General features: G+C 47.6%; 2 long non-coding RNA genes across 3 annotated transcripts in view; one reads left to right on the forward strand and one right to left on the reverse strand.

Moving 5' to 3' along the window:
* Positions 1 to 306: 306 nt before the first annotated feature.
* Positions 307 to 24,855, forward strand: part of LOC141112570 (uncharacterized) — a 70,710-nt gene continuing 46,161 nt past the window's right edge. The window contains exons 1-3 of one of the 2 annotated variants that reach the window (XR_012236620.1): positions 307 to 541; positions 6,924 to 7,181; positions 7,719 to 7,949. This is a non-coding gene — a long non-coding RNA (uncharacterized lncRNA). Of the gene's footprint in view, positions 542 to 6,923; positions 7,182 to 7,718; positions 7,950 to 24,855 lie in introns of those variants that run through there. The other variant, XR_012236621.1, reaches the window with a different exon arrangement.
* LOC141111654 (uncharacterized) lies at positions 19,684 to 24,187 on the reverse strand. Its single transcript, XR_012236469.1, has 3 exons — positions 22,677 to 24,187; positions 22,037 to 22,151; positions 19,684 to 21,511 (listed from the first exon to the last, which is right to left on the reverse strand). It is a non-coding gene; the product is annotated as an uncharacterized lncRNA (long non-coding RNA).

Below are 24,855 nucleotides of genomic sequence, written 5' to 3' on the forward strand. Positions count from 1 at the left end.
GGAATACCAAACCCCGGATTATAGACATGGGAATAAAAAATGGATATCCATAGTGTGATAACAGCCAGGTACTATTTCAATTAGCCAAAGTATTTCACCATTTTTAGTTTGTACACATATGTTCATTTATATGGTTTTAGGGTACAGCGCAGTTCCTTTTTCTCCTTTTTCTGTATTAATGTGGATATCGCACATTTGAGCTGCAGCTTATTATCACTCCTTTGAGCGCTGTGTTTTTTTTCTTTTTTCTCTCATTTGGCATACCTCCCAACCGTCACTGATTGGCCGGGACCGTCCCGGAAATCAGTCCCTCTCCCGGAATCCCGCGAATCAGTGCTGAGTCCCGGAATGCCCGTGGTGTGTGCGGGTTGTCATGGTTCCCGCACGCCGCGAGCAATACATGTTATAGCAGCCGGTATCTCTCCCGGGCACACAGCACAGAGCGGAGTGCACTGAACCCGCCCCTCCTATGTTTTCCTGTACAGAGAGGAGGAGGGGGGAGCTGCACACCGCTCTGCCAAAACAACGCGGCTGATCTGAGGTAGGATTTTAGCCGCATAGACTCAGTCCTGCCAGTGTGCCCCCCCGCCCCTCCCCCTCCTACTCTGAATATCCTCTCTCTCCGCTCAGCCTGAGTCCTCTTTCCCGAGTCCCGCCAGCAGCACCTCCCTGCCCCTGCAGCTGAATGTGCTCTTCTCTTCTGCCAGGTCTGTGACCATTTCTGTGAGACTTGCAGAGGAGGGAGGCATGGGGGAGAAGGATGGAGCTGGGATGGGATGAGGGGGGGCAAGAAGAATGGAGCTGGGATGGGATGAGGGGGGGACAAGAAGGATGGAGCTGGGATGGGATGAGGGGGGGACAAGAAGGATGGAGCTGGGATGGGATGAGGGGGGGGGGACAAGAAGGATGGAGCTGGGATGAGATGGGGGGGACAAGAAGGATGGAGCTGGGATGAGATGAGGGGGGCAAGAAGGATGGAGCTGGGATGGGATGAGGGGGGCAAGAAGGATGGAGCTGGGATGGGATGAGGGGGGGCAAGAAGGATGGAGCTGGGATGAGATGAGGGGGGACAAGAAGGATGGAGCTGGGATGAGGGGGGGCAAGAAGGATGGAGCTGGGATGAGGGGGGGCAAGAAGGATGGAGCTGGGATGGGATGAGGGGGGGACAAGAAGGATGGGGATGGGATGAGGGGGGGGGGGCAAGAAGGATGGAGCTGGGATGAGATGGGGGGGACAAGAAGGATGGAGCTGGGATGAGATGAGGGGGGCAAGAAGGATGGAGCTGGGATGGGATGAGGGGGGGCAAGAAGGATGGAGCTGGGATGGGATGAGGGGGGGACAAGAAGGATGGAGCTGGGATGGGATGAGGGGGGGACAAGAAGGATTGGGATGAGATGAGGGGGGGCAAGAAGGATGGAGCTGGGATGGGATGAGGGGAAGGACAAGAAGGATTGGGATGAGATGAGGGGGGGCAAGAAGGATGGAGCTGGGATGGGATGAGGGGGGGACAAGAAGGATGGAGCTGGGATGAGAGGAGGACAAGAAGGATGGAGCTGGGATGGGATGAGGGGGGACAAGAAGGATGGAGCTGGGATGGGATGAGGGGGGGACAAGAAGGATGGAGCTGGGATGGGATGAGGGGGGGGGGACAAGAAGGATGGAGCTGGGATGGGATGAGGGGGGGCAAGAAGGATGGAGCTGGGATGGGATGAGGGGGGGACAAGAAGGATGGAGATGGGATGGGGGGGGGACAAGAAGGATGGAGCTGGGATGAGATGGGGGGGACAAGAAGGATGGAGCTGGGATGAGATGAGGGGGGCAAGAAGGATGGAGCTGGGATGAGAGGAGGACAAGAAGGATGGAGCTGGGATGGGATGAGGGGGGCCAAGAAGGATGGAGCTGGGATGAGGGGGGGATAAGAAAGAAGAAGCTGGGATGAGGGGGACAAGAAGGATGGAGATGGGATGAGGGAGGAGACAAGAAGGATGGGGGGGGGGCAAGAAGGATGGAGCTGGGATGGGATGGGGGGGGGACAATAAGGATGGGATGAGGGGGGGAGCCAAGAAGGATGGAGCTGGGATGGGATGAGGGGGACAAAAAGGGTGGGGATGGGATGAGGAAGGGGGACAAGAAGGATGCAGCTGGGATGGGATCAAGGGAAGGATGGAGCCGGAATGGGATCGGGTGATGGATAGAGCCGGGATGGGATCGGGGGATGGTTGGAGTCAGGATGGGATCAGGATGGTATGTGGGATGGATTGAGCCAGGATGGGTTCGGGGGATGGATGGAGCCAGGATGAGATAAAGGGAATGGATAGAGTTGGGATGGGATTAGGGATGAATGGAGCCAGGATTGGATCGGGGTGGTGGATGGAGTCGGGATGGGATTAAGGGAATATATGGAGCCGCCCCCTGCATAAAACTAAAAAATCTCTCCTGTGCTCAGGTAGCTAGTTCTTCAATGTGTGGTAAGACCGAATGCTTCAGTGGTATCTGCCGTCTTGCCGCCTTCCTTAGAATAAGGGGTATTCATGGACTATAAAAAAAGGAAAGAAAGGAGGGCGCACAACCTAGTGCATTACCACTGATAACATTTATAAGGCTCGATTCACACCTATGCATGTTGCTTTTGAGCGTTTTTGGAGTTTTTTTTTTCATGCTTGCCACGTTTTTGAGCAGCGTTTTTGCGGCGTTTTTGCCGTGTTTTGCGTTTTTTTTTTTTACAGTTTTTTTTACAATCTAAAAAAAAAATTTTTTAAAAATTGAAAAAAAAAAAAAAACGGCAAAAACGCATCAAAAACGCTGCAAAAACGCTGCAAAAACGGTGCACTTGCGTTTTTGATGCTTGTCCATTGAAATCCATTACATGCAAAACGCTGCTTTTTGCATGAAAAAAAGTCCCCGACCCTTTCCAAAAATGCAGAGAAACAAAAAGGCATTGATGTGAACATGTTCCATAGGAACCCATGTTAAAAAATTCCCGTGCATTTCTGCAAAATGCATCAAAAAACGCACTAGTGTGAATGGAGCCTTAAAGAAAGTTAAAACAGCAAATGGATACTCACAAACGAGCGTAAAATCAGGCATGAACAACCCGCTGTCAACCCGCTTAGGCTCTGAAGAAAGGGGTTCTTCCCCGAAATGTGTCAGCCATTGCCTCATCCACCTGATGTCCGGTCCCGGTTGTTTGATGTTTGCTACTGTGCACTTGCAGTTATTGTTCATGCCTGATTTTACGCTCATTTTTGAGTATCCATTTGCTGTTTTAACTTTCTTTAATAAATGCTATCAGTGGTAATGCACTAGGTCAGTGCGCTCTCCTTTCTTTCCTTTTTTTGCCGCCCCCTGCATTCCATATATTACATACTCCTGTTCCCTGGATTCTGTACATTACACACTCCTGTCCCCTGCATTCTGTACATTACACATTCCTGACCCCTGCATTCTGTACATTACACACTCATGTCCCCTGCATTCTGTACATTACACACTCCTGACCCCTGAATTCTGTACATTACACACTCCTGTCCCCTGTATTCTGTACATTACACAATCCTGACCCCTGCATTCTGTACATTACACACTCCTGTCCCCTGCATTCTGTACATTACACATTCCTGTCCCCTGCATTCTGTACATTACACACTCCTGTCCCCTGCATTCTGTACATTACACATTCCTGTCCCCTGCATTCTGTACATTACACACTCCTGACCCCTGCATTCTGTACATTACACACTCCTGGCCCCTGCATTCTGTACATTACACACTCCTGACCCCTGGATTCTGTACATTACACACTCCTGTCCCCTGCATTCTGTACATTACACACTCCTGACCCCTGGATTCTGTACATTACACACTCCTGTCCCCTGCATTCTGTACATTACACACTCCTGACCCCTGCATTCTGTACATTACACACTCCTGACCCCTGCATTATGTACATTACACACTCCTGGCCCCTGCATTCTGTACATTACACACTCCTGACCCCTGGATTCTGTACATTACACACTCCTGTCCCCTGCATTCTGTACATTACACACTCCTGGCCCCTGCATTCTGTACATTACACACTCCTGGCCCCTGCATTCTGTACATTACACACTCCTGACCCCTGGATTCTGTACATTACACACTCCTGACCCCTGGATTCTGTATATTACACACTCCTGTCCCCTGCATTCTGTACATTACACACTCCTGACCCCTGCATTCTGTACATTACACACTCATGTCCCCTGCATTCTGTACATTACACACTCCTGTCCCCTGCATTCTGTACATTACACAATCCTGACCCCTGCATTCTGTACATTACACACTCCTGTCCCCTGCATTCTGTACATTACACACTCCTGTCCCCTGCATTCTGTACATTACACACTCCTGACCCCTGCATTCTGTACATTACACACTCCTGTCCCCTGCATTCTGTACATTACACACTCCTGTCCCCTGCATTCTGTACATTACACACTCCTGACCCCTGCATTCTGTACATTACACACTCCTGACCCCTGCATTCTGTACATTACACACTCCTGACCCCTGCATTCTGTACATTACACACTCCTGGCCCCTGCATTCTGTACATTACACACTCCTGGCCCCTGCATTCTGTACATTACACACTCCTGGCCCCTGCATTCTGTACATTACACACTCCTGACCCCTGCATTCTGTACATTACACACTCCTGACCCCTGCATTCTGTACATTACACACTCTTGTACTATATATACACAATATTGTACATTATATACTTCTCATTGTCTCAACAGTTGCTTATTGCTATGCAGTCCCTGACTATTTTAAGGACAAAGACAAAGCAATCAAAGCATATTTTATAGGTACAAGGAAACCTGTGTTCTTTTTAACCACATCCCTTGAGCCCCTCCCACTGCTAAGCACTTGGTCATGCCCGTACTTTACCGCAGCATACTGTGCGCACCGCAGATCTTTTCCCTCCTCCAGTGTCCCTCATTCTGAAGTTCAAATGTTGGGAGGTATGACATTGTTCTGTCATCAAACGCTGCAACTGTGCCCATCTGCCACTGTGCCCATCAATTGCTGCAACTGTGCTCATCTGCCACTGTGCCCATCAAACACTGCAACTGTGCCCATCAAACGCTGCCACTGTGCCCATCAAACGCTGCCACTGTGCCCATCAATCGCTGCCACTGTGCCCATCAATCGCTGCAACTGTGCCCATCAAACGCTGCAACTGTGCCCATCTGCCACTTTGCCGATCAAACGCAACTGTGCCCATCTACCACTGTGCCCATCAAACGCAGCCACTGTGCCCACCATATGCGGCCACTTGTGCCCATCGTACGCAGCCAGTTGTGCCCATCATATGCAGCCATTTGTGTCCGTCATATGCAGCCACTTGTGCCCATCAAATGCAGCCACTGTGCCCATCATATGCAGCCACTGTGCCCACCATATGCAGCCACTTGTGCCTGTCGTACGCAGCCACTTGTGCCCATCATATGCAGCAATTTGTGCCCGTCCTATGCAGCCACTTGTACCAATCAAATGCAGCCACTTGTACCAAACAAATGCAGCCACTTGTGCCCATCATATGCAGCCATTTCTACCCATCAAATGCAGCCACTCTGTCCATCACATGCAGCCACTGTGCCCACCATATGCAGCCAGGCGCGTCGCTCGGCTTTCACTTCAGTAACCCCCTTCACTAACCCGGGTGTCCCCGTCCTCTGGGGGGAGAGAAGGGTGTCCCCGTCCTCCGGGAAGAAGGGTGGCACCCTCTCCTCCTCCAACCACCCAAGGACCAGCTCTTCCAATTTTGGCCAACCCTGGGGCCATCTCCTCCTCTCTAAGCTACCAGTGACCCCAAAGCAGGGTCATGCGCTCTGCCCTCGGTGGACCCGGTACCCACTGTCCTGGGACGCCATGTTGATGGTGTACATGTCTCCAGTGTGAGGGCAACAGGTAAACTCGCACTCAGCTTCTTTGGCCCCTGATTGGAGGAAAAGCAGCGGAGGCGATCCAGCCCCCAGCACTTGACAGAGATCAAAGCCCAGTGGCAGACACATGAATTACTATGGCGGGGATAGGCGGGGATGTGTATTTTGAAGCATGTGATTAGAGCCAGAGGCTCTAATAGGCTTCAAAATAGGGTGGGCTCGGGGCGCGGAGCACTGTGTCCCGATCCCACCGTTAATGTGAAAATAGCGAAAATTAATTTGCTATGCCACACAACGTTCCTCCCTGCCAATCAGCAGGCAGGTCAGTGAGACCTGTCTCCCAATTGGCCAAAGCATTAGGCACTCCTATTGGATACCTAACGCTTTGGCGGAAAAAGAGGCACGACGGAAGAAGCCCGAGGAGCCAAGCGGACACAGGAGCCACAGCCGCCGCTACAGAAGAGGAAGCCCCGTCAGTCGGTAAGTGCCGCCAGACCGGCCACGCGGGGGGGGGGTTTAGTGAAGTGACAGCCGAGCTGGGGGACGTGCCTGGCTGCATTTGATGGGCACAAATGGCTGCATATGGTGGACACAGTGGCTGCATATGGTGGGCACAGTGGCTGCATTTGACGGGCACAGGTGGCTACATATGATGGACACAAGTGGCTGCGTATGACGGGCACAAGTGGCTGCATATGGTGGACACCACAATTGCGCAGTCATGCAACACTCTACCCATATGAGACTTTTATCATTTTTTTCACACAAATAGAGCTTTCTTTTGGTGGTATTTAATCCCCACTGGGTTTCTTCATCTTTTGCAAAATGAATAAAAGACCGAGAAAGATCTGAGAAAAAAAAGTGTGGGGAGGGGGAGAAAACGTGGTAGTTAAAAGTGGAGTTCCACCTACTTTTACAACTCTTCAGCATCCCTCACTAAACTGTGCACTGTAAACTAATTGGATATTTCTTTGTCTTTTTTCTCAGCATCTACTGTATATCTGCTGTATTCATTTTTCCCTTCCTCCTCCCTGGCCATGGCCCATCGCAGCATTTCCTGTTTGCAATGCCTTCTGGGAAGGGGCAGCGACTTCCTCTGACACTGCCGTTGCTATGGAAACCTGACCTGAAACCTATTACACTGCTTGTGCTGCACTGAGCATGTGCGAGATCTGCAAGGATGAGATCCAGGAAGAAATACAGTCTGGCTTCAGATGCCCACACTTAAGATGGCCACGGTCTGCTGTAAGTTTATAAAATAACAAACTTCTGCTATAAACTAACAAAACAGACCTTAGTTTACAGACTAACTTTACTAAAATACATTAAGCTTGTGTATTATAGGGGGATTTTTATTTAAAAAGTATAATTTCGGCCGGAACACCACTTTAACCCCACAGGAAAAAAGGGAGACATAGCAGTAAAGCAAGCCTAATATAGGCCTGCACCTGCTAAAGTCTAGCACAATATTGGGAATATGAAAATGGTAATAAAAACTAGTAAATAAATAGATAAATTTATCCCTTACGGGATAAATGTAATTATTTATTTACTAGTTTTTATTACCATTTTCTCAGATGACCAAGGGGCAAGTGGCCTTTTCAACCCACGGTGATATTCCTCAGTAGTAGGACGCCCTTTGTGTTCAGTCCTGGTGGTGGTCCTATGTGTCCCCAAATGTGCTAAATTAGGTTTTTTGCATGTTTAATGTATACGAACATTAAAATCGCTCTGTAACGGTTATGTCCGCTTACTCTGGAATTTTTTATAAAATACTTTCAGATAAATTTCAGATACACATTTCACCATCAGCCCTTGAAGAAGAGGTCTAACTACTTACAACCTTGAAACGCGTCGGGCTTTCTGTCCCAGCCCATTGCTTGGACAGCTGTGTGTGGTGCCTTTTTAGTATTGTTGTATCAGATCTATATACACATCATGTTTGCTAACATCCAACTCTTTTATTATTGTCATGTTTTAACTTTTTGTAATAAATTTATATTTTTGAATTAATTACTGCTTGAAGACCCCTGCCTTTTAAAGTCCCACAAGAGGAAAAAACCTTTGCTTTTTGTAAAAACTCATTAAGAACACGCGTGCAGAAACGCATCCGGAACAGATCTGTAGTGCGTTTTTGTGGAGCGAACATGCCCTAAGTTACTGATATACCGCATTTATCGGCATATAACACGCACCCCAAGTTTAGGAGTGAATTTTAAGGAAAAAAACTTACATTTAAATGCCCATCAATGCAGCCTTATCAGTGTCCATCTGCAGCCTTGTCTAGTGTCATTGCAGCCTTGTCAGTGTCATTGCAGCCTTGTCAGTGTCATTGCAGCCTTGTCAGTGTAGCCTTGTCATTGCAGCTTTGTCAGTGTCATTGCAGCATTGTTATTGCAGCCTTCCAGTTTAAAAATGGCGCAGCCGAGATACAGAGCCAGATGTCCTGTGTATCTCGGCGGCGCTCGGGGGCTCTCGGCTCCTCTCGCAGTCCCGCCCTGTGATGGACATAACACAGGTCCAATGGCGGGACTGGGTGTGACTGTGATCGGAGCCGAGTGCCGCCGAGATACACATAGCCGAGTGTCCTCGGCTAGGCTCGGCTCCACTCACAGTCACGCCCAGTCCCTGTGTTATGTCCATCATAGGGGCGGGACTGGGCGTGACTGTGAGCCGAGCCGAGCCTAGCCGAGTACACTCGGTTATGTGTATCTCGGCGGCTCGCTCCTCCGCTCACAATCAGTGCATGTTATACGCCAATAAATACGGGTATATCACTTTATTTATCGGCATATAACACGCACTTTTTTCCCCTGAAAATCAGGGGAAAATCGTGGGTGCGTGTTATAGGCCGATCCCCGGCGATTTCTGTGTCATCGGAGCGATCGCGGCACCGAGACTGCAGGGAGCCGAGATACACATACCCGAGTGTTCTCGGCTTTTTTCAGCACCGCTCACAGTCACGCCCAGTCCCGCCCTATGATGGACATAACACAGGTCCAGGGGCGGGACTGGGCGTGACGGCGGCGCCGTAAAAGCCAAGAACACTGGGTATGTGTATCTCGGCTCCCTGCAGTCTCTGCGCCATTTTTTGAATCTACACCAAGTGCACAAAGCTGCACTGACATGGCTGGACTGGGGCAAACCTGCACTAACAAAGCTGCACTGAGGCAAGGCTGCACTGACAAGGCTGCACTGGGGCAAAGATGCACTGAGGCAAGGCTGCACTGACAAGGCTGCACTGGGGCAAAGATGCACTGAGGCAAGGCTGCACTGACAAGGCTGCACTGGGGCAAAGCTGCACTGGAGCAAAGCTGCACTGACAAGGCTGCACTGACAAAGCTGCACTGACAAGGCTGCACTGACACTGAAAAGGCTGCAGATGGACAGATAAGGCTGCATTGATGGGCATTTTAATGTAAGTTTTATATATATATAGTTTATATATATACTGTATATATATCACTTTAATATACTAGGAGTGGGTTTTATTAGCTCCCCTGTTGCTGGCAAGTCCAGGTTCTGGGGGAGTTTGATATCCTGAGGTCCCCCCCCCATGTAATCCTCCATAGCTAGTTATAAATAGCGCAGTTTGTCATTTTGTTGTGTTTTTTTTTTCCCCTCGGATTCAAACATATCCCGGCTGATTCTCCAACATCACAATCAGAAAGGGAAGAAAAGACACAATGCAACAGTTGTGAGGGGTGCGAGCGCGCCGCCCTCGCAGGATAATTCCGTAAGCGCCGCGCACACATAACATTGCACAATGAGAACGCGCAGTCGGAGATGTGACGAGCTCGCCTGCGAGTGACCCGGCGTACAGAGAACGTTTCTGTTGTCTTTTGCCATCTGCTGTTCTCATCATTAAATCTGAACACCCTTCTGCTGCGCAATCTCCTCTCCCCGCCGCCTCTGAATTCCCAGCGAACGGCGTCACTCGCTATAATGCGCTCGCTTCATCTCTGCTGTAATTATTATAAACAGGGCGCGGCTGCCACCATCTTCACATGCGGCGCATTACGAATGATCTCTTAGCACTAGAATCCTGAACTACATTAACCTCTTCAGCTCCGGAAGGTTTTAACCCCCCCTTCATAACCAGGCCATTTTTTGCGATACAGCACTGCGTTATTTTAACTGACAATTGCGCGGTCGTGCGACGCTGTACCCAAACAAAATTGATGTCCTTTTTTCCCACAAATAGAACTTTCTTTTGGTGGTATTTGATCACCTCTGTGGTTTTTTATTTTTTGCACTATAAACCAAACAAAAAACACTATTTTTTTTACTTTCCGCTATAAAACACATCCAATAAAAAAAATGTAAAAAATCTAATTTCTTCATCAGTTTAGGCCAATATGTATTCTGCTACAAATTTTTGGTAATACAAATCCCAATAAATGTGTAGTGATTGGTTTGCGAAAAAGTTATAATGTCTACAAACTATGGGATATATTTATGCAATTTTTATTGATTGATTTATTGATTTTTCTTTTTAGTAATGGCGGCAATCAGCAACTTATACCGCTATAAGTCGCTGATCGCCACCATTACTAAAAAGAAAAATCAATAAAACAATCAATAAAAATTCCATAAATCTATCCCATAGTTTGTAGACGTTATAACTTTTTCGCAAACCGATCAATACACATTTATTGAGATTTGTATTACCAAAAATATGTAGCAGAATACATATTGGCTTAAACTGATGAAGAAATTAGATTTTTTTTTTTTACATATTCTTATAATGACTGTGATATTGAGGCGGACAAATCAGACACTAAGTGACACTTTTTTGGGGACCTGTGACACCAATACAGTGATCCGTTCTAAACAATATGCACTGTCACTGTACTAATTACACTGGCAGGGAAGGGGTTAACATCAGGGGGCAATCAAAGGGTTACATTTGTTCCTAGGGAGTGCTTGCTAACTGTGGGGGGGGGGGGCTTGTACTGTAAGAAGACGGAGATCCGTGTTCCTGCTTAGCAGAAACACAGGATCTCTGTCTTCTCCTGTCACACAACGGCGATCTGCCTGGTTTACATAGGCAAACTGCCGTTCTGTCCGCCTTGGGAACGACGGAGACCAGGTCCAATCATAGCGGGAACGGGTCGCCGGCGGCGAGCGTGCGCGCCCCAGGAAGGGGATGTTGCTGAACACAGCTATAATATATATGTATATATAGTAGCTGGGCTGCCCACCCTAAGCTGGTCTACTAATGGGAGGGTTGGAAGGTGGGAGGATGGGGGTGCAGCTGAACACAGCTAATATATATATATATATTTAGTAGCTGAGCTGCCCAACCTGACCTGGTCTTCTAAATGGTGGGGGGGGGATGGGGGTGCAGCTGGACATATCTATTTTAGATATAATATACACATAGTAACTGAGCTGGTATGATAACGGGGGTGCTGCTGGACACAGCTATAATATATATATGTACAGTAGCTGAACCGCCAACCCTGAGCTGGTCTGATAAGGGGGGGGGGTTACACCATGATTTTACGCACCAGGTGACACCAAACCTAGTGACGCCACTGGGCTTGTCTCAGCTCAGTGAATGCAAACAAGAAGAAGGATCATTTTAGTTGCCGCACATCCAACAAAATTTATAGTAAGCGATGGTCAGAGCAGCCTCAGACCAGACTCCATCCAGGCCATGCCCCCCCAACTCGTTTCGCCTGCCCACCGGGCTGTGTCATAGAGGTCCTCCAAGGCTGAGTCCAGTGGACAGGGCAAAACATGTCAGGGTGGGCAAGGCCTGGATGGAGTCTGAGCTGAGGCGGTTGTTACCATCACTACCTATGGGTTTTGTTGGATGTGTAGGAATGATCCTTCTCCTTGTTTGCATATTTCAGAGGAAATTGAGATATTCACGCATTTATTTCCTTGGTGAGTCAGTCTATTTCTTGGCCTATTCCTCTTTGTTTCGGCCTCCCATCTTTTTTCTTGCTCAGTTAGCACTTCACGAGCACTTCATTGAGGGTCACAGATCATTCCCATCTATTCTGATTTTCATGGCAGTTTCCGTTGGCTTTCGTTCTTTATTTTTCGACCTTAGTATCCTCCTTTTACCTTTATAATCCTCTTGGTACTACCAGCTCCTCCTGAGCCCTCAGGAGTGGAATGGCCCACAGAGTAAAGAGTAATGACCTTCTTCTATTTGCTTGGTGTCCATCCTCTGAGGAAAAGGCTTCTACAACAGCGGCCTGCTATGCAGTGTATTGAAACATCTCCTTTTAGCAGGCCTACATTTACAGCCATGTCTCCTCCTTCTTTCTACGGCTCCCCTCTGAGGATTCAGTCACACAAATCTTCCCAAATTCAGGCTTTGTCTGCTGTGCTGCCTGCCTCTTTAGATAACCCATAGTGCTCTGGGAATTTATTTTCTTGTCATCTGTTTGATGTCTATTGACAACAGAAAAATTGTATATGTATAATATCGATACAATGCATTAAGACTGTCTTTACAAGAATGACAACTACCCAAGTTTTTTTTTTTTTTCAAATATGAGCTTTATTCAACTGTAACGGAGGGAGAGGTCCCAATATAACAGACATTTAGACAATACAGTACATATTACATACACCACAAACATTGTGAAAAAGTATAGGTAATTGTGATATACCGAACCTTAAAATACACAGGAGAAGGTAGTAAATAACCTATGGAGTAATATATAACATTTATTCCATGTGCGTCCTGACGCCAATGGGCCTCTACCCTGCCTTTTCCCTTTTTCCATAAAAAAAGAACTGTTTAGAGAAACAAAAGGGATGAAAAGGAGGTCTAGAAAAGGAAAGTGGGAGAAAGAAAGGGAGGAAAAGAGGCGGAGGGGGGGGGGATATGCCAGAGCGAGGGTAGGCCTAAAGAAACAATCTATGTTCCGGAATATTGGCATAATAAGCTATGAACCCAGGAGAGAGACTCCTTCTGAGTAAATAAAAATATTCCAGATCGTCCAGGTGTCTGAGTATTTCTCACGTTTATGTTGCGCTGTGAGGACGAGGTCTTCCATTTTGTTCAGTTCTTCCACCTTGCGGAGCCATTCCGCAATGGTTGGTGGGCACTGTTGCTTCCAATGAAGTGGTATACATGCCTTGGCGGCATTCAGTAAGTGACGTATCAGAGATTTTTTATATCTTTTAATCAGGATTGTTGAGAGGTGCAGGAGGAAGAACGCCACATCGTCAGGGATCACATAATCAGTAAATTTCTGAGTAATGCGACGAACCTCCTTCCAGAAATTCTGTAGGTTAGGACCAAAAGATGTGAAGCATTGAACCCTCTCCCTCCCCACATCGGCAGCATCGATCTGAGGTGGCCGGAAAACATTTATGTAATCTGGAGGGGGTGAGGTACTATCTTGTTAGAATTTTATAGTTCGTCTCCTGTATTTTGGTGCACAGTTGATGATCTTTTGTTTTTGTATCTCCGAAAAATTGCGGTTAAGGTCCCTTTCCCATCTAACTAGACAGGGTAGATGTGGTTGTGTAGAGGGCGTGTTGAGTAGCATGTACATTTTGGAGAGAGTCTTCGCTAATGGTTCATTACCTGTGCAGTACTCTTCAAAGGTCGTCAGTTGTCGGGAGAAGTCTTGAGGGTTAGGGATTGAATGTAAGAAGTGATGCACTTTCACCGCTTTCCAAAAAGGAAGTTGGTACATGCCTGTCGCATTCGTTAATTCTGGTAGCGTCAGCCAACGTCCATCCGTCACAAATTTGGCAGCATGGTCAAAGCCCGATCTTCGCAGGGAGTCAAATTCAATGGAATGGATGCCCGGCGCAAAATTTGGGTTTCCCAGGATCGGATATAAAGGAGAGTTGCTCGAGGTAAGGGAGTATTGAATAGACACCTGACTACTGTATCGTAATGTGGTACCCAATAGGGGGTGTGTTTTCAATCCCGAGGGGAGGAGGTCATAACACCAGAATGCACTTTTCAATGGTATGTCAGTTTGAGCTTGTTCTATCCGAACCCAGAGCTTAGTCCTCGCGTTGCGTCTCCAGTCAAGAATACGACCTAACTGGGTAGCCAGAAAGTATTGTCTGATATCTGGGAGCGCTAGGCCTCCATATTGTTTGGGAAGTGAAAGCATTGTCCTACGTATGCAAGGTTTTTTGTTGGCCCAGATAAATCGGGTAAATAGAGCATGTACTTGTTTAAAGAATGAGTGCGATATGTGGACTGGAAGAGCTTGAAGCAGATATAAAAATTTAGGTAAAATGCAAATTTTTATGAGGTTACATCTGCCGAACCAGGAATGTAGACCTCTGTTCCAATTCTCTAAAAGGGAGCGAGCTTTAGTCAGAATGGGGGGGAAGTTCAATTCATATGTGCGTTTGATATCAATTGGAATATTCATACCTAAGTATTTTGGAGCCACTGACGTCCATTTAAAACGGAAGCTGGCTTGCATAGATTGCATGAGAAGGGGGGCGATTGCAATGCCCATAGCGGCCGATTTGGTGAAGTTGATTTTTAAATTTGAAAGAGCACCATATGTGTCAAATTCTTTAAGGAGGTTTGGTAGAGAAATCGTGGGGTTAGATAGTGAGAAGAGTAGGTCATCTGCATATGCTGACATTTTGCATTGGGTATCTCCCATGGGGAGCCCTTGAATGTCTGGATGTTGTTTTATTTTACATAAAAATGGCTCTAGGGAAAGTGCGAAGAGAAGGGGTGACAGAGGACACCCCTGTCTCGTTCCATTTGTGATGGGGAAAGGGGACGAGAGTATCCCATTCGCCTTCACTTGCGCTGTGGCATTGGAGTATATCTTGTTTATCCATCTAATCATCCTGTCTCCTATGCCTATATGGCGAAGTACTGTAAACATGAAGTTCCAATTGACTCTATCAAACGCTTTTTCAGCGTCTGTGCTTAAAAATACACATGGGGAGCCATTAGCGTTCGCCGTATAGAGGAGATTTAATACTTTTATAGTGTTATCTCGAACCTCTCTGGTGGGTATAAAGCCCACCTGATCTAAGTGAATTAATAACTGGAGATGTTGGGACAAATGGGTTGCTAGAATTTTGGAAAACAATTTTAAGTCAATGTTCAGCAAGGATATGGGTCTGTAGCTCCCACATGAAGTCGGGTCTTTACCTTCTTTGGGGATAAGCGATATGTGGGCCTTTAGCATGTCTCTGGGAAAAGTTGCCTCCGCTCCAACTTTATTAAAAAATGCTACCATACGTGGGCCCAAAAGGGGAAGGAAAGTTTTGTAATATTGGGTGGTGTACCCATCGGGTCCCGGGGCTTTTCCTGGTTTCATGGCGCTGATGGCGTTTTTGGAGTTCTTCTAGAGTGATTGGTGAATCTAGCTCCTCACTTATTTCGGTGGCGAGAGAGGGAATTTGAGAAGATTGTACGTAATCGTCCATAACAGTTTGGGAGGCTGGGTTGTGTGGTATGTTATATAGTTTGTCATAGAAGTCTCTAAACACATTTGATATCTGTTCTGGCAGTGTAACTTTATGGGAATCCGGCCCTACTATGTGTAGGATGTAGGCTGCTTGTTTCTGTTTCCGAACTGCTCTGGCTAGAATCTTCCCACATTTGTCGCCGGACTCGTAAGTGGTTTGTCGACAGCGTTGCAATGCTGCTTTGGCCTTATAATGTAGTAAGTCTGTAATTTGTTTGCGTAACGTCCCAGGTTCTATCGCTGAGGTCTGGGATGGGGCATGTTTATGGCATGCTTCCACAATAGACAGGGCATCGAGGAGCTTTGTCAACTGTTCATTTCTTTCCCTCTTTATGCGCGCTCCATGTTTAATCAGTAGGCCCCTAAGGACTGCTTTATGGGCCTCCCACAAAACACCGGGGTCACATTCCTGTTGATCGTTTTCCCGAAAGTATGTTTGTGTCGCGTCAGCTAAAACTTCGGGAATCTGGAGGAAACTCTCGTTCAGTCGCCAGACCCTTGACCTAGACGCGGATGTCCCAGTGAGAGTGTATGTGAGGGTGATAGGAGCATGGTCTGACCATGTGATGAGGCCTATGGATGAGTCTACCACCGAGTGTAGTTGATTATGGGGTATCAAAAAGTAGTCTATTCTGGAGTAGAGTTTGTGGGTTTGCGAATAGAAAGTATAGTCACGCTCTCCCGAGTGTTGGAGTCGCCACACGTCAACCAATTGCGCTTTATGTAGGGAGTTAGCTATGCACTTTCTATGTGTCGGAGGTACTGAGAAGTGTCCAGAGGACGTATCCGAGGATGGGATAAGGGGGATATTAAAGTCCCCACCTAGGATCAGCTGGCCAGCCGTAAACTCCCCCAGTTTGTCTAAAATGCTTGTGATAAAGGTGTCCTGATGTTCATTAGGGGCGTAAATCGACGCCAATGTGAGTGGGGTGTCGCCGACTAGCCCTCTTAAGAACACGAAACGTCCTTCCGGGTCTTTGAGCGTTGCTTGGCACTGCCATGGAAGTCTACTCGAAATTAATATAGATACTCCCTTAGTTTTGGCTGCGGGGTTCGTTGAGTGATATGCCACCGGGAAGAATCTATTTTTAAGCAACGGGAACTTATCGTGCTTAAAATGGGTTTCCTGGATAAAGGCAACATCTGCCCGGGAGTTCCGGAGGTCAGTTAAGAGCATCCGTCTCTTTTCTGGTATATTTAAGCCCTTCAAGTTGAGCGAGACTACTTTTATGGAATCCATCGCCCTGGCTGCCAACGGGGTAGGGAAGGGAAAAAAGGAGGGAGTGGAAGAGGGGAGTAGAAAGAAGAAGTGGATACTGAGGAAGATTAGAAAGAGAAGGTCCACCCAGAAGGGGAGAGAGAGTGAGTCTCGCCCCCTATGTGAGGACGGTAGTACAGAATAGGTCACAACTCAAAGACCTGAATCTACTAAGGTAACAAGTAATGACTTGAATATACACGTCACCACCCAAAAGAGCCCTGGGGATGCATGTGGGCCTAGTTGGGGGAGAAGTTAGATCGCGACTGGAAGAGAAAGGTCCCGACTCTCCCACCCACCCAAGTAGGAACTGGGAAGTAATTATAGAAGCAAAATGAATATAAAATGAACAGTGATGACATAGAACATAAAACATTAAATCAAGAACTATCACTGAGGGATCCCAAATACAAGTAAAGGAAACCATTAACATTTTCCTAGCCAATCTGTAACACCCTGTAACTTACTCTCCCACTACTACTCCTGTCCTCAATACATCTCCGTGCCCGAACCTGCTGCCGAGGAACTCCTCTAGCACATCTGGATAAGGGATAAGGGGTGTTCCCGGTGCTTCCTACTCATCCCATCTACCTCTCTTAAGGGATGCCCACCCCCCCTACATTAGGATATCCTTCAGGCTCTTCTCCCCTACTCCCCTACATACAACAGAGCCCCCTCCCGTAGATGGCCCCTGCTTGGGATCTATCTAGACTAAACCGGAACCTCTCTTCTCACTGTCGTATGGCCCTTGCCAATGATCGCCCAGTCTGGCGAAAGGTACGCAAATAACCTTATGTCCTCTTCTAAGTTGGGTATTAACATATCGCCTTGCCGGTCTCCCCATGCTTTACCCAGAATACCAGTAAAGTGTTACAGCACATATGTCCCTCCGAGTAGACACCCCACATTATGGAATGATAGGAAGTAATACTACGGATCTATGTAGTAGATTAAACAGTAACCTCAGCTTGTCTCTTCATCTTTTGGGAAGACTAGTGTTTAGCCACAAAAATAAACATCATAGTTTCTAACACCATTAGTAATATATGACCGTTGTCTACACCATATTCAATATGAGTTCTAGCGACTGTACCAGGAGAGAGTCAACCTTCTCAGGGCATGTAGGTGGTCCGGCATCCACAATTGTCCTCCGGATAACAGTGATTTGTTTTGTGTCTCCTCTGAAGTTTCACTATTCCCACCTCCGAAATCATTCCGACCATAGACAGAAAGATAAGTGTCCAGCGTATTGGTCAAGTTATTGTATTCCCACAAAATAGAAAGCAAGATGCCCGTCGTAAGTCAGGGATGTACCGGGGGAAGAGTTTGGGCGCTGTCAGTCCAAATTTAAATGATGTTTGCATCGGGGGTGGGGGACCGACTAACCATTATGCCAGCTGGGCAGTACAAGGTGTAAAAAACCCGGTTGCTCGGGGGGGGGATGGCTTGTTCCAAAACCAGTGTCTAAATGGGCGATCCACATCAAGACCGCATGTAGGTGAAACCCCATAGCATGTCAGGCATCAGGGGGAAACCAGGGATCCCCGGGGGGGCAAAAATGCTCTCACTCATAGCCAGAAGGGAATTCCAGTCGAGTCCAGCTGAGGCACAGGCGGGAACAAAGGGATCCGTGGAAGGAGATCCTCCTAAACTTTGGATCCCGGGAGCAGGAGCTCACTACGAAAAAACTAGGCAGTGGAAGAGAAACCAAAAAAAAAAAAAAAAGGGTGCTATGGCGGGTATGTGTGAAGGGAAAAGATACTCATGCTTCCTGAATGTCCTCAGGAGATACTGCACGGGAGCCTCGCCTATTCCTCAGAGGTCTCGGAGGCAATCCGCCGCTTGGTGTGGAGTTGTTTCTATGACTCTGAAATCTCGGTATGAAGCCCAACCAGTTCGGGACATCGATCGGCTCTGCTGTCAAGAAATCGAACAGAGCAGGCAGCGAGTCTGGTGAGCGGAGCGTGAAGGAGCGCTGATCTTTCCGAAAAGTAACCGATAGGGGGAAGCCCCACCGGTAGGTAGCATTGTGTCTCCGTGCCAAATCCAGGAGAGGTTTCAAAAGCGCCCGGCATTGAAGCGTTGCCCTGGAGATATCTGGTAGGATTGTAAGTGCCGCTCCGTCTAGCTCCAGGTCTTGTGTTTCCCATGCCTTACGTGCGATAATGTCTTTATGGGCATAATGGTTAAGCCAGAAAATGACGTCCTGGGGTCTGGCGGGATCCTCCGATCTGGGACCCAGTGCCCTATGTATGCGATCAAACTTCAGACGACCTTGTATTTGGTCGCCCGCCACCCTCCGGAAAATGTCAGCCACAGTGTCTGCTAAATCCGCCGGCCCCGTTGCCTCAGGGAGGCCGCGGAGTCGCAGATTATTCCTGCGACTCCTGTCCTCCATTTCTTCCATGTGCAATTGTAAACCCAGCGACATCTCAGCCTGGGACCCGTGTTGTGCTTCAAGTGCCGTGACTCTACGGTCGATCACCAACATAGAGGTCTCTCCCGCCGTGAGTCTATCGGACAAGGAATGTACCTCCTGTTTGACCGCGTGGAGCTCTTTGCGGTGCGCCGCCTCCACACGACCTATCAGGGTTTCAATGTCAGCCTTCGTTGGTAAGGCCTGAAGAATGGCCCTCAATTCCTCATCTGGGGTGGCTGCGGCGACATCCATGGATCAGTCGATAGGGATGGCGGAAAGTTGGAAAAGATCTCCGGGCTTTGAGATCTTGTAGGTGAGTTTAGTTGAATGTTGTGCATAGGGCTTGAAGAATGGGAGGCATGTGCTGTCACCATCTTGAGTTCCGGAGATCCCGACTGCAGATGTTGAAATAGCCTCAGTATTTCCCCCTGTGCCGAGACTGAAGGAGTCGGTTTGTTGGTCTTTTTGTTCTTCTTTGACGTATGTTTCTTAGAAGAGAGCATTATGCAGTCAAAGGAGCTATACTAGCTGGGTGAGATAGGAGAAGGTCGGGAGCTTCACTCAAACATGTCTCTACTCAGCCATGTCCAGACCACGCCCCCCTTTTTTATATATATATATATATATATATATATATATATATATATATATATATATATATATAATTGTAGTTTGTATTAAAGTTTCATTCAAAAACAGTATACAATACAAGACAACTACCCCACGATTTTTTTTTATAATTGCAGTTTTTATTAAAGTTTTGTGTAAAAACAGTATACAAAACAGGACAACTACCAGAGTTTTTTTTTATAAATTGTAGTTTTTATTAAAGCTTTATTTAAAAACAGTATACAAAACCGGACAACTAACCCAGTTTTTGTTTTACAAATGTAGTTTTTATTAAAGTTGTATCTAAAAACAGTGTACAAAGCAGGGCAGCTACAGCAGTTTTTAACTAGCTTTTGAAGTAAGGTGCACATGGAAGGGCTTTGCACAGCAAAAAAACAAAAGATTTCCCAGCACACTTACCAGCTAACCTGCAAATAAATCAAAAAGGCACAATCTAACACTTGGCATTAAAAACAGAGGTCTTAGTTGCATACATTTGCATATGGGGAAGCCGCACTTCTTCACCAAGGCTCCTCTGTAAAGTGCGGTCCTAAGGCCTCGTTCACACAAGGCGTATGAATCCGTACCCCGTGTGAGGGCGGTGGGTACAAGCGCTCCGTGCATCCCCCATACAGGCAGTCACATTGCACACATTTGCAAATGTATGTGGAAGCTGCACTGCCTCGTCAAGGCTCCTCTGTACAGTGCAGTTTTTTTTGTTTTTTTTTTGTATGATTATCCAGACCCCACAGTTGATGTAGAGGAAGGCGAAAAAAACCCTGATGAAGCATGGTGTAATTTGCTCCAACAGGGAAAAAATTCCTTCCTGACCCCCGAAGGCGATCGGATTGCTCCCTGGATTATACATCTGTGGGTGGACATCACAAAATCTTTTGATGGTTTTCAGTTTAAAACTGCTTGTTTGATGAATATCAAGAAGTAAAGTCCAAAAATGAGGAATCTTTCTTCATCTGGATCTTCTGAAGATGATATCAATGTCTTTACAGATGAACTGTCCTCTCCAAATTTCTCATGAATATATCGGTGTATATACGTCCAATACAGGTAGTATGTCACATCAAGAACTATTGTTCATCATGTCCATCCACCCCTTTAAGGGGACGCAGCGGCTGGACAAACACAGCCCTAATTTGACAGGTGTGCAGGAGCGGATGAGTGGCCCTGAATGCACACAAATTAGGACCTGTGTTCCCCGGCTGCCTGGCTGCTCCGTCCCCATAGCGTAACATAGGCTGACAGCACCCTGCTGTGGTTGGGCTTGCTGGCTGGCACCCTGATGTAGGTGGCTTGCTTGCTGTCACCCTGATGTGGGTGGGTTTGCTGGCTGGCACCCTGCTATTTTTTGGAGTTGGAGCAGTGTGACCGCATGCAAACGGAGGTGTGCCAGAGTCACAGGGTCTAAGAAGCCACCTGGCCTCGCAGTCATAGGGGCCTTGCACAGCTGGCTAGTTTCTATCTTTCCTTACATCTTTCTTTCTTTCTTTCCTTCCATCCTTCTTTCTTTCGCGGTGGCCTCAGGCCTCGCAGTCATAGGGGCCTCGCACAGTTGGAAACGGAGGTGTGCCAGAGTCACAGGGTCTAAGAAGCCACCTGGTCTTCAGGACTCGCAGTCATAGGGGCCTTGCACAGCTGGCTAGTTTCTTTCTTTCCTTCCATCTTTCTTTCTTTCCTTCCATCCTTCTTTCTTTCTTTCTTTCGCGGTGGCCTCAGGCCTCGCAGTCATAGGGGCCTCGCACAGCTGGAAACGGAGGTGTGCCAGAGTCACAGGGTCTAAGAAGCCACCTGGTCTTCAGGCCTCGCAGTCATAGGGGCCTTGTACAGCTGGCTAGTTTACCTAATTAAGAAAGATGTATATAAATAACACTGCGCTAACCCAATATGCAAAAAGCAGCTACATAGAATATGACCAATATTAAAAACACAAATACAAATAAAAATGTAGCGCTAATGATAATGACCAATGGTGGAAAACACATCAGTGATGGTGGCCATTAGAGAGGGCCCATGAATGAAGCACATGTGACGTGATATCAATTAGTATGTGATGGGAAAAATACAATAAAGTCCCAATATGTAGCCATAAACCAGACAATGAAAAGTCCCAGAATCAAGTTAATTGATCAGTTCTTGCTGAACTGGCCTTGATTCGAGGCAGGGAAGATGGTAACCCATGAAGTGGGGGAGAGGTTTACTAGAACTGGAGCACTCAGAATCTGGTGCAGCTGTGAATGGTAGACAATCAGCACATGTGCTTCATTCATGGGCCCTCTTCAATGGCCACCATCACTGATGTGTTTTCCACCATTGGTCATTATCATTAGCGCTACATTTTTATTTGTATTTTAGTTTACCTAATTACCTTTCTTTCTTTCTATCTTTCTTTCTTTCTTTCTTTCCTTCCATCTTTCTTTCTTTCTTTCGCGGTGGCCTCAAGCCTTGCAGTCATAGGGGCCTCGCACAGCTGGCTAGTTTACCTAATTAAGAAAGATGTATATAAATAACACTGCGCTAACCCAATATGCAAAAAGCAGCTACATAGAATATGACCAATATTAAAAATACAAATACAAATAAAAATGTAGCGCTAATGATAATGACCAATGGTGGAAAACACATCAGTGATGGTGGCCATTAGAGAGGGCCCATGAATGAAGCACATGTGACGTGATATCAATTAGTATGTGATGGGAAAAATACAATAAAGTCCCAATATGTAGCCATAAACCAGACAATGAAAAGTCCCAGAATCAAGTTAATTGATCAGTTCTTGCTGAACTGGCCGTGATTCGAGGCAGGGAAGACGGTAACCCATGAAGTGGGGGAGAGGTTTACTAGAACTGGAGCACTCAGAATCTGGTGCAGCTGTGAATGGTAGACAATCAGCACATGTGCTTCATTCATGGGCCCTCTCTAATGGCCACCATCACTGATGTGTTTTCCACCATTGGTCATTATCATTAGCGCTACATTTTTATTTGTATTTTAGTTTACCTAATTACCTTTCTTTCTTTCTTTCTTTCTTTCTTTCTTTCTTTCTTTCTTTCTTTCTTTCTTTCTTTCTTTCTTTCTTTCTTTCTTTCTTTCTTTCTTTCTTTCTTTCTTTCTTTCTTTCTTTCTTTCTTTCTTTCTTTCTTTCTTTCTTTCTTTTCATCAGTGGCAAGGCACCCTGATGTGGGTGGGCTTGCTGGCTGGCACCCTGATGTAGGTGGCTTGCTTGCTGTCACCCTGATGTGGGTGGGTTTTCTGGCTGGCACCCTGCTGTGGGTGGACTTTGTGGCTGGCACCCTGCCGTGGGTGGACTTTCTGGCTGGCACACTGCTGTGGCTGGCTTGCTGGCCGGCACCCTGCTGTGGCTGGCTTGCACCATGCTGTGCATGGGCTTGCTGGCTGGCACCCTGATGTGGGTGGGCTTGCTGGCTGGCACCCTGCTGTAAGTAGGCTTTCTTGCTGGCACCCTGATGTGGGTGGCTTGCTGGCTGTCACCCTGATGTGGGTGGGCTTGCTGGCTGGCACCCTGATGTAGGTGGCTTGCTTGCTGTCACCCTGATGTGGGTGGGTTTTCTGGCTCGCACCCTGCTGTGGGTGGACTTTGTGGCTCGCACCCTGCCGTGGGTGGACTTTGTGGCTAGCACTCTGCTGTGGCTGGCTTGCTGGCTGGCACCCTGTTGTGGCTGGCTTGCTGGCTTGCACCATGCTGTGCATGGGCTTGCTGGCTGGCACCCTGATGTGGGTGGGCTTGCTGGCTGGCACCCTGCTGTGAGTAGGCTTTCTTGCTGGCACCCTGATGTGGGTGGCTTGCTGGCTGGCACCCTGATGTGGGTGGGCTTGCTGGCTGGCACCCTGATGTAGGTGGCTTGCTTGCTGTCACCCTGATGTGGGTGGGTTTTCTGGCTGGCACCCTGCTGTGGGTGGACTTTGTGGATGGCACCCTGCCGTGGGTGGACTTTGTGGCTGGCACTCTGCTGTGGCTGGCTTGCTGGCTGGCACCCTGCTGCAGGTGGGCTTGCTGGCTGGCACCCTGATGTGGGTGGGCTTGCTGGCTGGCACCCTGATGTGGGTGGGCTTGCTGGCTGGCACCCTGATGTAGGTGGCTTGCTTGCTGTCACCCTGATATGGGTAGGTTTTCTGGCTGGCACCCTGCTGTGGGTGGACTTTGTGGCTGGCACCCTGCCGTGGGTGGACTTTGTGGCTTGCACTCTGCTGTTGCTGGCTGGCACCCTGCTGCAGGTGGGCTTGCTGGCTGGCACCCTAATGTGGGTGGCTAGCTGGCTGGCACCCTGCTGTGGGTGGGCATCTTATGGCTGGCACTCTGCTGTGGTTGGCTTGCTGGCTGGCACTCTGCTGTGGGTGGCTCCTCTGTACAGTGCAGGTTTTTTTTTGTTTGATTTTCAATCTTTGTTCATCTGGATCTTCTGAAGATGATCTCAATGTCTTTACAGATGAACTGTCCTCTCCAAATTTCTCATGAATATATCGGTATATAGGTCCAAATCAGGTAAAGGTCACATCAAGAACTATTGTCCAAATTTGAGGAATCTTCATCATCACGTCCATCCACCCCTTTAAGGGGACGCAGCGGCTGGACAAACACAGCCCTAATTTGACAGGTGTGCAGGAGTGGGTGAGTGACCCTGAATGCACACAAATTAGGACCTGTGTTCCCCGGCTGCCCGGCTGCTCCATCCCCATAGCGTAACATAGGCTGACAGCACCCTGCTGTCCTACAGTGCAGTTTTTTTGTTTGATTTTGAATCTTTGTTCATCTGGATCTTCTGAAGATGATATCAATGTCTTTACAGATGAACTGTCCTCTCCAAATTTTTCCATGAATATATCGGTATATAGGTCAAATCCAGGTATTTTGTCACATCAAGTACTAATGTCCAAACTTGAGGAATCTTCATCATCATGTACATCCACCCATTTAAGGGGACGCAGCGGCTGGACAAACACAGCCCTAATTTGATAGGTGTTCAGGAGTGGGTGAGTGACCCTGAATGCACACAAATTAGGACCTGTGTTCCCCGGCTGCCCGGCTGCTCCGTCCCCATAGCGTAACATAGGCTGACAGCACCCTGCTGTGGGTGGGCTTGCTGGCTGGCACTCTGCTGTGGGTGGCTCCTCTGTACCGTGCAGTTTTTTTTTTTTTTTTAATCTTTGTTCATCTGGATCTTCTGA

Source organism: Aquarana catesbeiana, linkage group LG11, assembly GCF_042186555.1.
Source record: "Aquarana catesbeiana isolate 2022-GZ linkage group LG11, ASM4218655v1, whole genome shotgun sequence".
Lineage (NCBI taxonomy): Eukaryota > Metazoa > Chordata > Amphibia > Anura > Ranidae > Aquarana > Aquarana catesbeiana.